The sequence below is a fragment of the Maniola hyperantus genome, chromosome 18 (assembly GCF_902806685.2).
Source record: "Maniola hyperantus chromosome 18, iAphHyp1.2, whole genome shotgun sequence".
NCBI lineage: Eukaryota > Metazoa > Arthropoda > Insecta > Lepidoptera > Nymphalidae > Maniola > Maniola hyperantus.
In genome coordinates this window covers 5,765,374-5,776,616 of record NC_048553.1, presented here as the reverse complement: position 1 = coordinate 5,776,616, position 11,243 = coordinate 5,765,374, and the positions used below count along the sequence as shown (strand labels likewise).

General features: G+C 37.7%; 1 protein-coding gene across 2 annotated transcripts in view; it reads left to right on the top strand.

The window, feature by feature from the left end:
* Positions 1-271: 271 nt before the first annotated feature.
* Positions 272-11,243, top strand: part of pnt (ETS transcription factor pointed) — a 206,153-nt gene continuing 195,181 nt past the window's right edge. For both annotated transcript variants that reach the window (XM_034978416.2, XM_034978415.2), the window contains exon 1: positions 272-431. The gene's annotated coding sequence lies outside the window, so the exon portion shown is untranslated. The remainder of the gene's footprint in view (positions 432-11,243) is intronic.

Here is an 11,243-nt window from a genome sequence, read left to right as displayed (position 1 = left end):
AATTGCGAAATCTCACATGTGTTCAAATTACGTTTGCAGCGCGGAAAGCTTCATCTATTATGAATTAAAAACGTTAGTAACAGCTATCTGTTAAACGATCTAGGCCGAATCGTGTTGAATAATGCTTGCAAAGTGTCGTTATCAGTGATATCTATACATGAAACCACTACGTCCATTCATAAGTTCTCCCCACCCCGCGGATATTTGAATGAATGTGTCTGTGTGCGTGCGACGCGGGCGCAGCTACGTCTGTGTTTGCACTCCAGCACAGTAACGTTCGAGCCGGCCGGCAGGGTATACTCCGCTCGCGCCGCCTCTCGTCCGCGTCCGAAGTGACATCCAAAAGGATACCGTGTAACTGCAATAAACACATTTTTGTATCAGTGCTGTGACATAATTGCTAATCTGGATAATATAATCAAAATCGAGAGGTAAGTCCGCAATATGAATGAAAGTATGTTTATTTTCATTCAAACACGACGCCTACGCGCGTTGCTGTCGCGATTTGTGAGCGACGAATTTACATGATATAGGTTCATTCATTGGCTAGGGACTATTTATATTTTTATCGGTACGTGTGACATGAATGGGCGATTAGGGCTTTAGACGTGAGAAAGGCTGATTCACTCGTTTTTTTGATTGTAAATAGCTTCGCACTCATCTGTCGTGTTTTGTTTTCTTTGGTTTGGTGTTCCAGTGTGTCGAGCGTTATCTAGGTGAGCCGCCGGCGTCCGTTCCATTTCAAGGAGTTTTTATTCCTACCTGAGGCAAGTTGATGCGGCACTCGCAACAGGCGAGCCGAACCATAATGGTATCGCATGGCAAAGAGAAAAGCCAGACCACACCTAGAAACGACTTGCAAATTCATTTCGATACATCTATCTTACACCTAGCATATAGCTCCACCTACTCTCTATGTGTTATGTATTTCACAATACACAGTTAATATTATTGTCAACTTTTCGATAAGATCCATAAATCAAAACTTTACGGTTTTGTAAACGGAAACATTCAACAGTGGTTCTTTGCTGAGAAGCTGATTTCGAAATTCTCAATGACTACCTAAATTATTTGTTACATAGACAACTTCAACATCAAGGTAACGTCAAGTAGGTAGGTACTCAGAAACGTTAATACACAATACAATCTTTACATTATGATTAAATATCTAATTATACGCATGAAGAACCAAGATTACGTTTTGATAGGTGAGTTAAGTAATACATACAGGACCTACTAGGTACCTCAGTATAACAAAAATAAGAGCTACCTGTACAGATCCTATTAATCTAAATAGGTATATAAAGGGAAAAGGTGACTGCCTGACTGATCTATCAACGCACAGCTCAAACTAGTGGACGGATCGGGCTGAAATTTGACATGCAGATAGCTGTTATGACAAAGGCATCCGCTAAGAAAGGATTTTTGAAAATTCAACCCCTAAGGGGGTGAAATTAGTCCACTCGGACAAAGTCGCGAGCATAAGCTAGTGGTTTCTTAAAATTAACTGTCACACTCAAGATTCGCTTGAACAGAATTACTGAAAATGCTCTCTTAGTGGAGATCTAGGGGCGTTCTATAGAGGATCTACATATAACATACTTATAGGCAGGGAGATAGGTAAGTACCTACCTACTACTTTGCATTGTGTATTTACAATAATAGAAGGGTCATAAAGAATCAATGAGGATTATGACGCAAAAACAGGTACCAAAAAAATAGAGGATAATTTGGTTACAATCGGGTAGGTACTTCTCAAATCCCACAATAGTTAGGCCGATAGTATGTTGAACCTAGACAAATGTTCCAGATTCAACGTGGGAAGATTCAAAGGAACCATACCATATTATAACATCATTATCAACCGATAGACGTCCACTGCTGGACATAGGTCTATTGTAGGGACCACACGCCTCGGTCGTGCACCTCCTGAATCAAGCGTCTTCCTAGGGTCCTGCGCCTCTTTAATCCAGGGTATTCCTGTAATTCGCTTGATGTAGTCTGTTGTGTTTGATGTGAGGGCGGTCTTCCAACACTGCTTTCCGGTGCGAGGTCGCCATTCCAGCACCCTGGGACCCCAACGTCTATCGGTTGTTCGAAATATGTGGCCCATGCCATTTCCGCTTCGTAATCCGTTGAGCTATGTCGGTTACTCTGGTTCTTCTACGGATCTCTTTATTTCCGAACTAGATGATGCCCGCGACTTCGTCCGCGTGGGTTTAGGTTTTACAAAATCCCATGGGAACTCTTTTCTTTTCCGGGATAAAAAGTACCCTAAGTCCTTCCCCAGGATGCAAGCTATCTCTGTACCAAATTTCGTCAAAATCGGTTGAACGGTTGGGCTGTGAAGGGCTAGCAGACAGACACCCTTTCGCATTATAATATTAGTATGGATTGGGCACGTAGAGCTCAACTCCAACTTAACTAAGTGACACTGACACTATGAGACCTGAGGCCCATAGTTAGCGAATAATATGTCTGTACAATGTAGGTATATCTACCAGGTATATACCATACGGATGAAACATAATACTTACATAGTCTGAGTATGGCATTATGAACATAATGATTATAATAAAGCATTGTGCCCTATCATACCCACATCAACCGTTTATTATGTATAGGTACTTAAAACATACCTATAAGCAGCGCATTCTTATCTTCTAACTAACGTGATATCATTTCGGTATCACTGATGGTTAAAAGCTCATACAAACACAATCACACATGTGTTGAGCAGCGATTCCCGGGAAGTTATTCATTTTTATTCGCTTACAAAATTAGGTAAGCAGCTATTTTCAGGCAGGGCAGTAAGAAAAACTGAGCATTGAGCTATTTCAACTAGAGCTGAGCAGCTGGCGAACAAAACATTGCATCCAATTCAAGCGCATAATATATTTTTGCTTGAGTCAAGCATTTTGACCGTTTACAATGTTTGCTTGATGCTTGAGTCAAGCATTTACATGCTTGACGGTGATTGATGCGATTTTATATTTTTGCTTGACGCGGATTCGGACAGTGTTTGAGATAATATGAGAAAAGTGTTCTTTGCTTGATCAAGCTGCTTGACGTCAAAACGGAAGCCCTCAACCCAGGAGCAACAGCACACTGAATGACATTTACTGGTACTTTACCGGTAACTTTACATTTCTGCCTTCACTTACAGCCTGCACGGCGCACGCTACTAGTTATAGGCCACCATAGAGGGCGCTGCAGACGTAGATTTCTAGTAGAGAACAGCCTTGAAAAGGATTCATTTTATTGTCCTGTTACGTTACCAAAGGTAACCTATGCTTCTGTTAACAAGGTCTTAATATTCATGATCAACGCCATTGTCGGCTCACTATATAGATCACGGGTCTCCTCTCAGAGTTCGAAAGGTCTACCACGCTGGCCAAGTGCGGGTTGGCAGACTTCATATACCTTGGAGAACATTAGAGAGAACTCTCAGGCATGCAGGTTTCCTCACGATGTTTACCTTCACCGTTGAAACAATTGATATTTGATTATTACTTAAAACGCACATAACTCCGAAACGTTAGAGGTGCGTGCCCGGGATGAAACCCCCGACCTCCGGCACTAGGCTATCACAGTTTTTTTTAAATATTGTGATTGGGAAATTATCGGCAATCTCAACTTCCATAGTTCCATTGCTATAGGTTTTCAATATTTTGGATAGTTAAACAAAGATCAATGACATGCGTTTATTTATTCATCGCGCGATATCCACATTAGTTAAGTATTCAAGGCCCTTCTAAGTCTGCGCGTGTTGGCGCTTCTTAACTAAGGGCAGCAATATCGCCTTATCGAGCCTAAGCTCATGTGCATAGTAAAGAGTAAATACCATAGTTACACTCGTCTTTTAACAATATTACCATAGATTCCTAGAAGGTGCCAAGAAATTAATGTAAAGAGAAATCCACATCAAAATAGACAGGATACGATCACAATTACTACAAGTATCAAAATGAACCTACGAATAACTTTTACTACTTCCTCCTTAGCCAATTAGGCGGAGACCATAATATTGGGCTAACCAAAAGCTTCATATCCATTGGAGCTCAGGCTGAATAGCATGTACCTACTACCTACTGGAAACGTTTGAGCCAGTATCAAATGAATACGAAGCTCTTCAAACATTTTGACAGACGGACGCACTATCTGTTAAAGGACCTAATGCTCAATCCGATATTTTTCCGCGTACTGTACTGAAGTTAAACCATCATTCAAGTTAGTCATACACGTACAACAGTTACCAGTGACTGACTGATTGACAGACAACGCACAAACTAAACCGGTGGACCTTAGAGATTTGGAATTAAGAGGACTTCCTTGAGTAGGTGTACCTTAGGGGTGCTCTAAAAAGCATTTTGATAATTATCTACGCGGACTTAAAAAAAATGTAAATCCACGCGAATAAAGTCGTGGATATAACTAAGCTAAATATATTTAGGTACGAGGTTACCATATACAGTGGAAACTCGATTAACCGAACTAATTGTTGTCGTTAGGGATTCGGATAATCGAAAATCCGGATAATCGAATGTATGAAGAAAAGCGGGGTTTGTGCATATTATGTAGTTCACTATAATAGTATTTTCAATTTTCAAAGTAAGATAACTATACCGAGTGAGATATCATATGAAAAGGCTTTGCCTGTACGTACATTCTTAAACAGATTTTTATGCATAATAGTTTTTGATTTATCGTACAAAATGGCGGAAAAAATACCCGAGTATGAAACTCGGTGCGCGAGTCTGACTCGGACTTGGCCGAATAATTTTCGGTTGGTAGTCCGGATAATCGCGAATCCGTATAACCGAGGGCCGGATAATCGAGTTTCTACTGTACCTACGACGTAAGCTGTATATTTCCGTAAACCGATGAGCGCGGTTATACGAGTAGGTTCAGCTACAATGTAGGTCTGGCTCCAGAAATGGACTCGTTTCTCGATACTGGGGCAAGCAGGCCGACGGAATTAACTGGCTAACTGATCACTGCTGCAAGTTTTTATAAAACGAACGGATGCTTAAGACTGCGATTTATATACTTCTAGCTTTTACCTGCGACTTCGTCCGCGTGACATAATTTTATTTACAGCCTCAGGCACTCGAGAATAATATAACTAAGTATCTGTCATTGAAATAATTCGTAAAATCAGATCATTAGTTCCGGCGGTTACCCCTTACATCCAAGCTTACGAACTATACTCACCTCTTTATAGTACAGTGTAGACTATAGCTGATCCTCATCTCATATATTTCGCTCTAGTAGATTTTTTAAAATCGGTGGAAGGTAAAATTTCAAAAAATCCTGAAAAGCACTACGTAAGTCAATGCCTAAAATACGATTCTTCATTTTTAATCGAAAGCCAAAATACTAATTTTCATGGATATTTTTTGATATTTTTTACCTACTTATTTTGGTTATCAATCAAAGTTTTAGTACTTGCAGATTTGTATCCTTTTTGGATAAAAATCTGCAATTTTGTACAGAATTTCCTTTTCTGCAATCAAAATTAACGTCTAACGATTAACAAACAAATTCATGTTTGAAGACATCATACAATCTGTTAGGCGCGTTTACAAAAGTTATCACGAGAATTCAAACATTGATTCAAAAATGTTTTGCTAGATTTGGCTGTCATTTGCTCACTATTGGCTACAATGCTTGGACAAGAATACGATAAATTCGCCCAATCACAATAATCGAGATTGTGATAATGATTGATGCAGCTTTTCCGGAATTTGACTTTGTTACTAGGCCAAGGCTGGCCAAGAATGAAATAAATGCCTACTTTTATGCCTATAGAATCGTATAATCAAGAATTCAAGAGCCGTCGTGTTTCATTCATCTTTATGAGCCTAATCGATCAAAGTGAAAAAGTCTGACGCAGATTCTTTTAATGATATCAGCTACTATACTAGCTAATGTATCTGAATTATTTTGATCTAAGAATATCTTCAACGTCTTCTTACAAACATTTTCAAAGAGCAGAGAAATTGTATAACATAGGCCTTATCTAAGATCGAAATCAAGTCATAGCGGAGGAAATTCTAATCAGGACCATTCCACATCATTTAGGAATTGTCATGAAGTCAAAATATAAAGCTTAATTTATTTAAGGCAATTTGCTAAAAAGAAGTTAAAACACTATTTAGCGTCAAATACGCATAGACTACTAATGCTAAACTCATAAGCATATTCATGTTTGGCCTTTGGGGTAGATAAATACATGCATGAGGAATAAGAATAGGGGGATATATGCAACAAAATCGTTGCAACAAAAAATGTTTCGTTTGTGATATCGCGTTATCAAAACTCGAATGTTATCTTTCTACCTGAAGGTTACCAGTTACGACGAGTAGGTACGTAAGTTAAATAACTGTTCCAATGTTATTCCTCAATCCTCTAGTAATCCAAACTACACGCGTAAAATATGCCAAATGTAATCGGCGAAAGTGTATAAGGTTACTTGGTGGGACTTGGCGATGATTATTCGCTGTGTGCGGCCAACGTTGGCCGGCTCGCCTCCTGGTGTTGGTTTTCATACACGCATCAAAGGATCTTGGTGCGATTCATATAACAGCGTTTACATGTTGCCCAGCAGTCGCCAGAAGCGTTGGGTCCTCGTGAACTGGAGATTTTAAACGTGTTAGGTATGATTATACAGACTGCAGACTACAAAGGTCACCAACATACCAAAAATTACTCAGAGACCATCTAACTAACAAGTTAATCTTTTTAATTGATGACTGTTTTGCGCTACGATTACAAACTTACTCAACGATAAGTGGTGAAGCATTGTATGATTGGTCGCTAATTTGTAAAATCGGAGGCATGTACAATTTCATATTCCTAATTGCTGTCAACGTAGCATCGACCGAAACGATAAGGCGCTTGACTCTATCACTAAACTTACCGAACTTTTTCATAGAAGAAAATGTCGTTCTAAGCTTTCTAAGGTACTTTAGTTAAAATAAAGACAGAAAGTTCAAAACATAAGACTTTATCGGTAAACTTGTGCCGAACTTTTTATGGGAGAAAACATCGTTCTGAGCTACTGTATCTACCTAGTTAAAATAAAGAAAGAAATTTTAAAACAATGACTTACTTTACACGTGCTTGCTTCGCTTTGTAGTGCCAGAAAGTTCAAAAATACATTTAATATATGTACCTGCATAATATCGACGTCGCTTGTTTGTAGGAAGGGCGAATAAGCTATTTTTTTGTACCTATAAAAATCTAGATATGTATATTCGCCCTTTCTACAAACCAGCGACGATATTAAATCATATTAAATGTGAAAATTTTGCTTCTGCATTTAGTAGAAACATTAAGGCGAAGATGGGTAGTTAATATTTAGATAATAAATAATTGATTGGTAATAATATTATGCTGAAAAGGTATATGAAAAGTTGTAGGTCTAGGTAATGATGTAATGAATCAACCAAAATAGGAATTCTTATTGTAAAAAATCGGTGAATATAAGTAGACCGTATCTACCAATACCGACAATACTTAAAACGATACTTATTGAATTGTTATAAGGAGAGTAATATTATACGCTACAATTTTGCATGAACACCAGAAAATATGCAAATTAATATTCGTCGTGCACTATAAGTATGGAGCAGGCTGCAGTAGTTTTGTTGTTGAGACGGCAAAAACTCATGATCGACATCTGACGAATCAGTTGCAGGGCGGGCGCGGACGGGAGAAAGGTCTCGCATGTTGCATGCGGGGTTGCCAATTTGCGCTGTACGGATTAACATAATTTTGGAATTTCAATAAAATTGATTTTTGTTATGGAGTTCTTACATTTCCAGAAATTCATACTGCTGAGTCCAGGGGTTGGCGCCAAACATACTCAAATTGGTGTTAAAATTTTTAATAGTGGGCGCACAATTTTGTTTCTGTTACCTAATTGAAAAATGACTACTCATATTTTAAATATTTTATTTAAATTACACGCTTACAAAGTATAATAATGTCGCGAATTTCGAGTTAAAGAAAATGTAAAAACCGGCAAAGTGCGAGTCATACTCGCGTACCGAGAGTTCCGTACTACAGTCATATTTTTTCAACATTTTGTAAATCAAAAACTATTATGCATAGAATAAATAAAAATCTGTTTATAGAATATACAGCTAAAGCCTTTTCATATGATCCCTAACTTAGTATAGTTATCTTAGGTACTTTAAAAATTGAAAAATACTTATATTCTTCTTAATTTTTTTTCGGTGATAAAACCATAAATTCACGGTTTTCGGTTTTTTTCCGCTTACGTGTGCTATAAGATCTACCTTCTTGCCAAATTTCATGGTTCTAGGTCAAAGTACCCTATATGTTTCTTGACAGACACGACAGACAGACAACGAATAGATCTTACAAGTGTTCCTTTTTACATTTTGAGGTACGGAACCCTAAAAAGACCTGAAACCTATTTTTGCTGCTGAATAATCCATATTCCATACTAGTATTATAAATGCAAATGTGTGTGTCTCTCTGCTAGCTTTTCACGGCCCATCTGTTTAACCGATTTTGACGTTTGGTATAGAGATAGCATCGCAGGGACGGACACATGCTATTTTTTATCAAATACCCACGGGATTAAAAAAAACTTGTAGTAGGTATGTACTTATATAAATTTTATTCAATTAAAGCGTTTTTCGCTTGGAAAAAAATCAGTTGATAAACATTCATTTAATTCTGTTTAAAAATCTATTACATCAGCATAATAATTATGAACTTGTCAAACGAAAAAATATCTGACAAGTAATCCAGACAAACATCTGGCAACCCTAATAATTCTCAAGTGTGTGGGTGCGTGTGTGTTTGTGCGTGTAGGGTGCGTGCACCTTGCAGCAACGGGACCCGCAGGTAGAAAAGACGCTTGTTGACATGATTCGGGACGGATCTTGAAGCGAATATGGATTTCGAATACATAGCATTTATGGTACAGAACAGTTGCTTCCTACGTCTAGCTGCCTACGTCTTAACTTCTTCTTCTAACATACTGTCTACCTCAATTAATTTAATTATAATTTGCTTATATTCTTCTCTGTATAGATAGTAGCATCATAAAAGCTTTACTAAAGCTAAAGCAAATTAGCAGGTCAATTTATATTAACTCACTTTTAAAATGGCTCTACTATTAATATAGACCTAACTCCTATAAATATTTTCCTTAACTGTAAAAATAACATAATATAAGTAGGTATGTTAACTACCCGTAGCTGAAAAAACAAAATTGATAACAAGCCACTTGCTAGGCAAGTAAATTATAGCGGTTGTTCCATTTTTTTTCAATTTCTATCGGTAGTACCCAGCTGATATATTTTTACACATCACATACCTAAGTGAAAGTTGGTTTAATAATGTAAGATATCGAAAATGTCATAATAGGAACTACAAAGTTTATAAAAACCACAGTTTATAAATGTCTCTACATCAGTTATTCTCTCGATGCAGTAAACACCTAGGTATTTTCCACATACTTATCTAAGCTATGCACTCATCAAGCGTGATCGCCACACATTGCTCCATCTATACAAAGCTGGCACAGTAACAATTCAGTCCAAGTACTAAATATAGTTCAAAATAAAACAACTGTCGCTTGCCCTTCATACAAACTCTCCACACTCATAACAATGTAATTTGAACCTAATTTTTATTCGTTTAGAGTTTATATCGCTTTGTAACCTTTATGGTAGTGTAATTGGTTGATGCTGTCTGCGCGGGCGCACCAGAATTTTTAATTATGAATTAATTAGTAACGATCCGCATCACAAACTTGCCTAATCCGCGTCATTCAGTTAAACTCTATTGTCAACTAGTTTTTTAGGTTATACGTGATAGATTGTATAAATGTATAGAAAGATGCGATCATAGCAGTTATGACTCAACATACCTACTACGTAATATTTAGTAAGTAAATAGGTGTATATACCTACCTATGTACTTTTTGTTTATTGCGTTTTACTATCTCCTCTATATCTGTCTATTCGTGGTGGTTCGAAAAAACCGTGAAAAACCCAACTTGAAATAATTATTATCTTCGTTAGTCTTTACGTCTGAGTCCACACATAATAGTCCTAGGGCCCTTAGGGCACATTAGGCGATACTTTTACCTTTAGCTAAACAAACCAAATGCATGAAGCGACATATGGCCATAATCGCCACAAAGGAGGCAGCTGAACATACCTTCTGAATTTAGAAATCCCTTGTGAGCGAAAAGGACAAACCTAGCTTCTTCATAAGTTTAAACATTGCATCTCTACTTACCTATTACTTTCGCCAATCATTCCTGTTTTCAGTGATAATAATATTATTCTCGGTATTCTCTCAATGCATGCTTAAAATAAGCTTAGGTAATGTTGCAATCGGTCATAATATGTCCCAATTCATTTAATAAATCCATAATATTCATACTAATATTATAAAAGCGAAAGTGTTTGTGTGCTTTCTTTTGTAGCCTATCCATTTAACCGATGTTGACGAAATTTAATACAGAGATAGCTTGCAGGCACCCCGCGGAAGGACATAAGCAACTTTATACAGAGATAACTTGCAGCCTGGAGACGGATATAGGCTAATTTTCATCTCGAAAAATAATTCTACGGAATTTCAAAAACTTAAATTCAAGCGCATGAAGTCGCGGGCATTATCTAGTTAGTAATAAAATATGCTCATTAAAATCCTTACTGTTTACAATTACCTATAACGATCACTATGTAATAGATTGCCTTAACTATAAATGCCACCAATGAACAAAGACCTTTACATAATGTACGCACCCGTCGCCTTGGTGCGAGTTCGACGACTCTGATAACAGCCACTATCAATGTCCGCACAGTGGTCCGTGCCATATAATTGTTTATTTATCTCGAAGGGCTACATGTCTCCCAATAATGGTACTTATATGTGATGGGGAACAAAATTCAGGATCACAGAAGTTGACAAATCTATATATATAAAAGGAAAAGGTGACTGACTGACTGATCTATCAACGCACAGCTCAAACCACTGGACGGATCAGGCTGAAATTTTGCATGCAGATAGCTGTTATGATGTAGGCATCCGCTAAGAAAAGATTTTTGAAAATTCTACTCCTATAAGGGGATGAAATAGGGGTGTGAAATTTGTGTAGTCCACGCGGATGAAGTCGCGAGCATAAGCTAGTGTTGGTATATAAAGCCGCAACTATAATCTCCTTATTTAAAGGCAATTTTACTCATAAG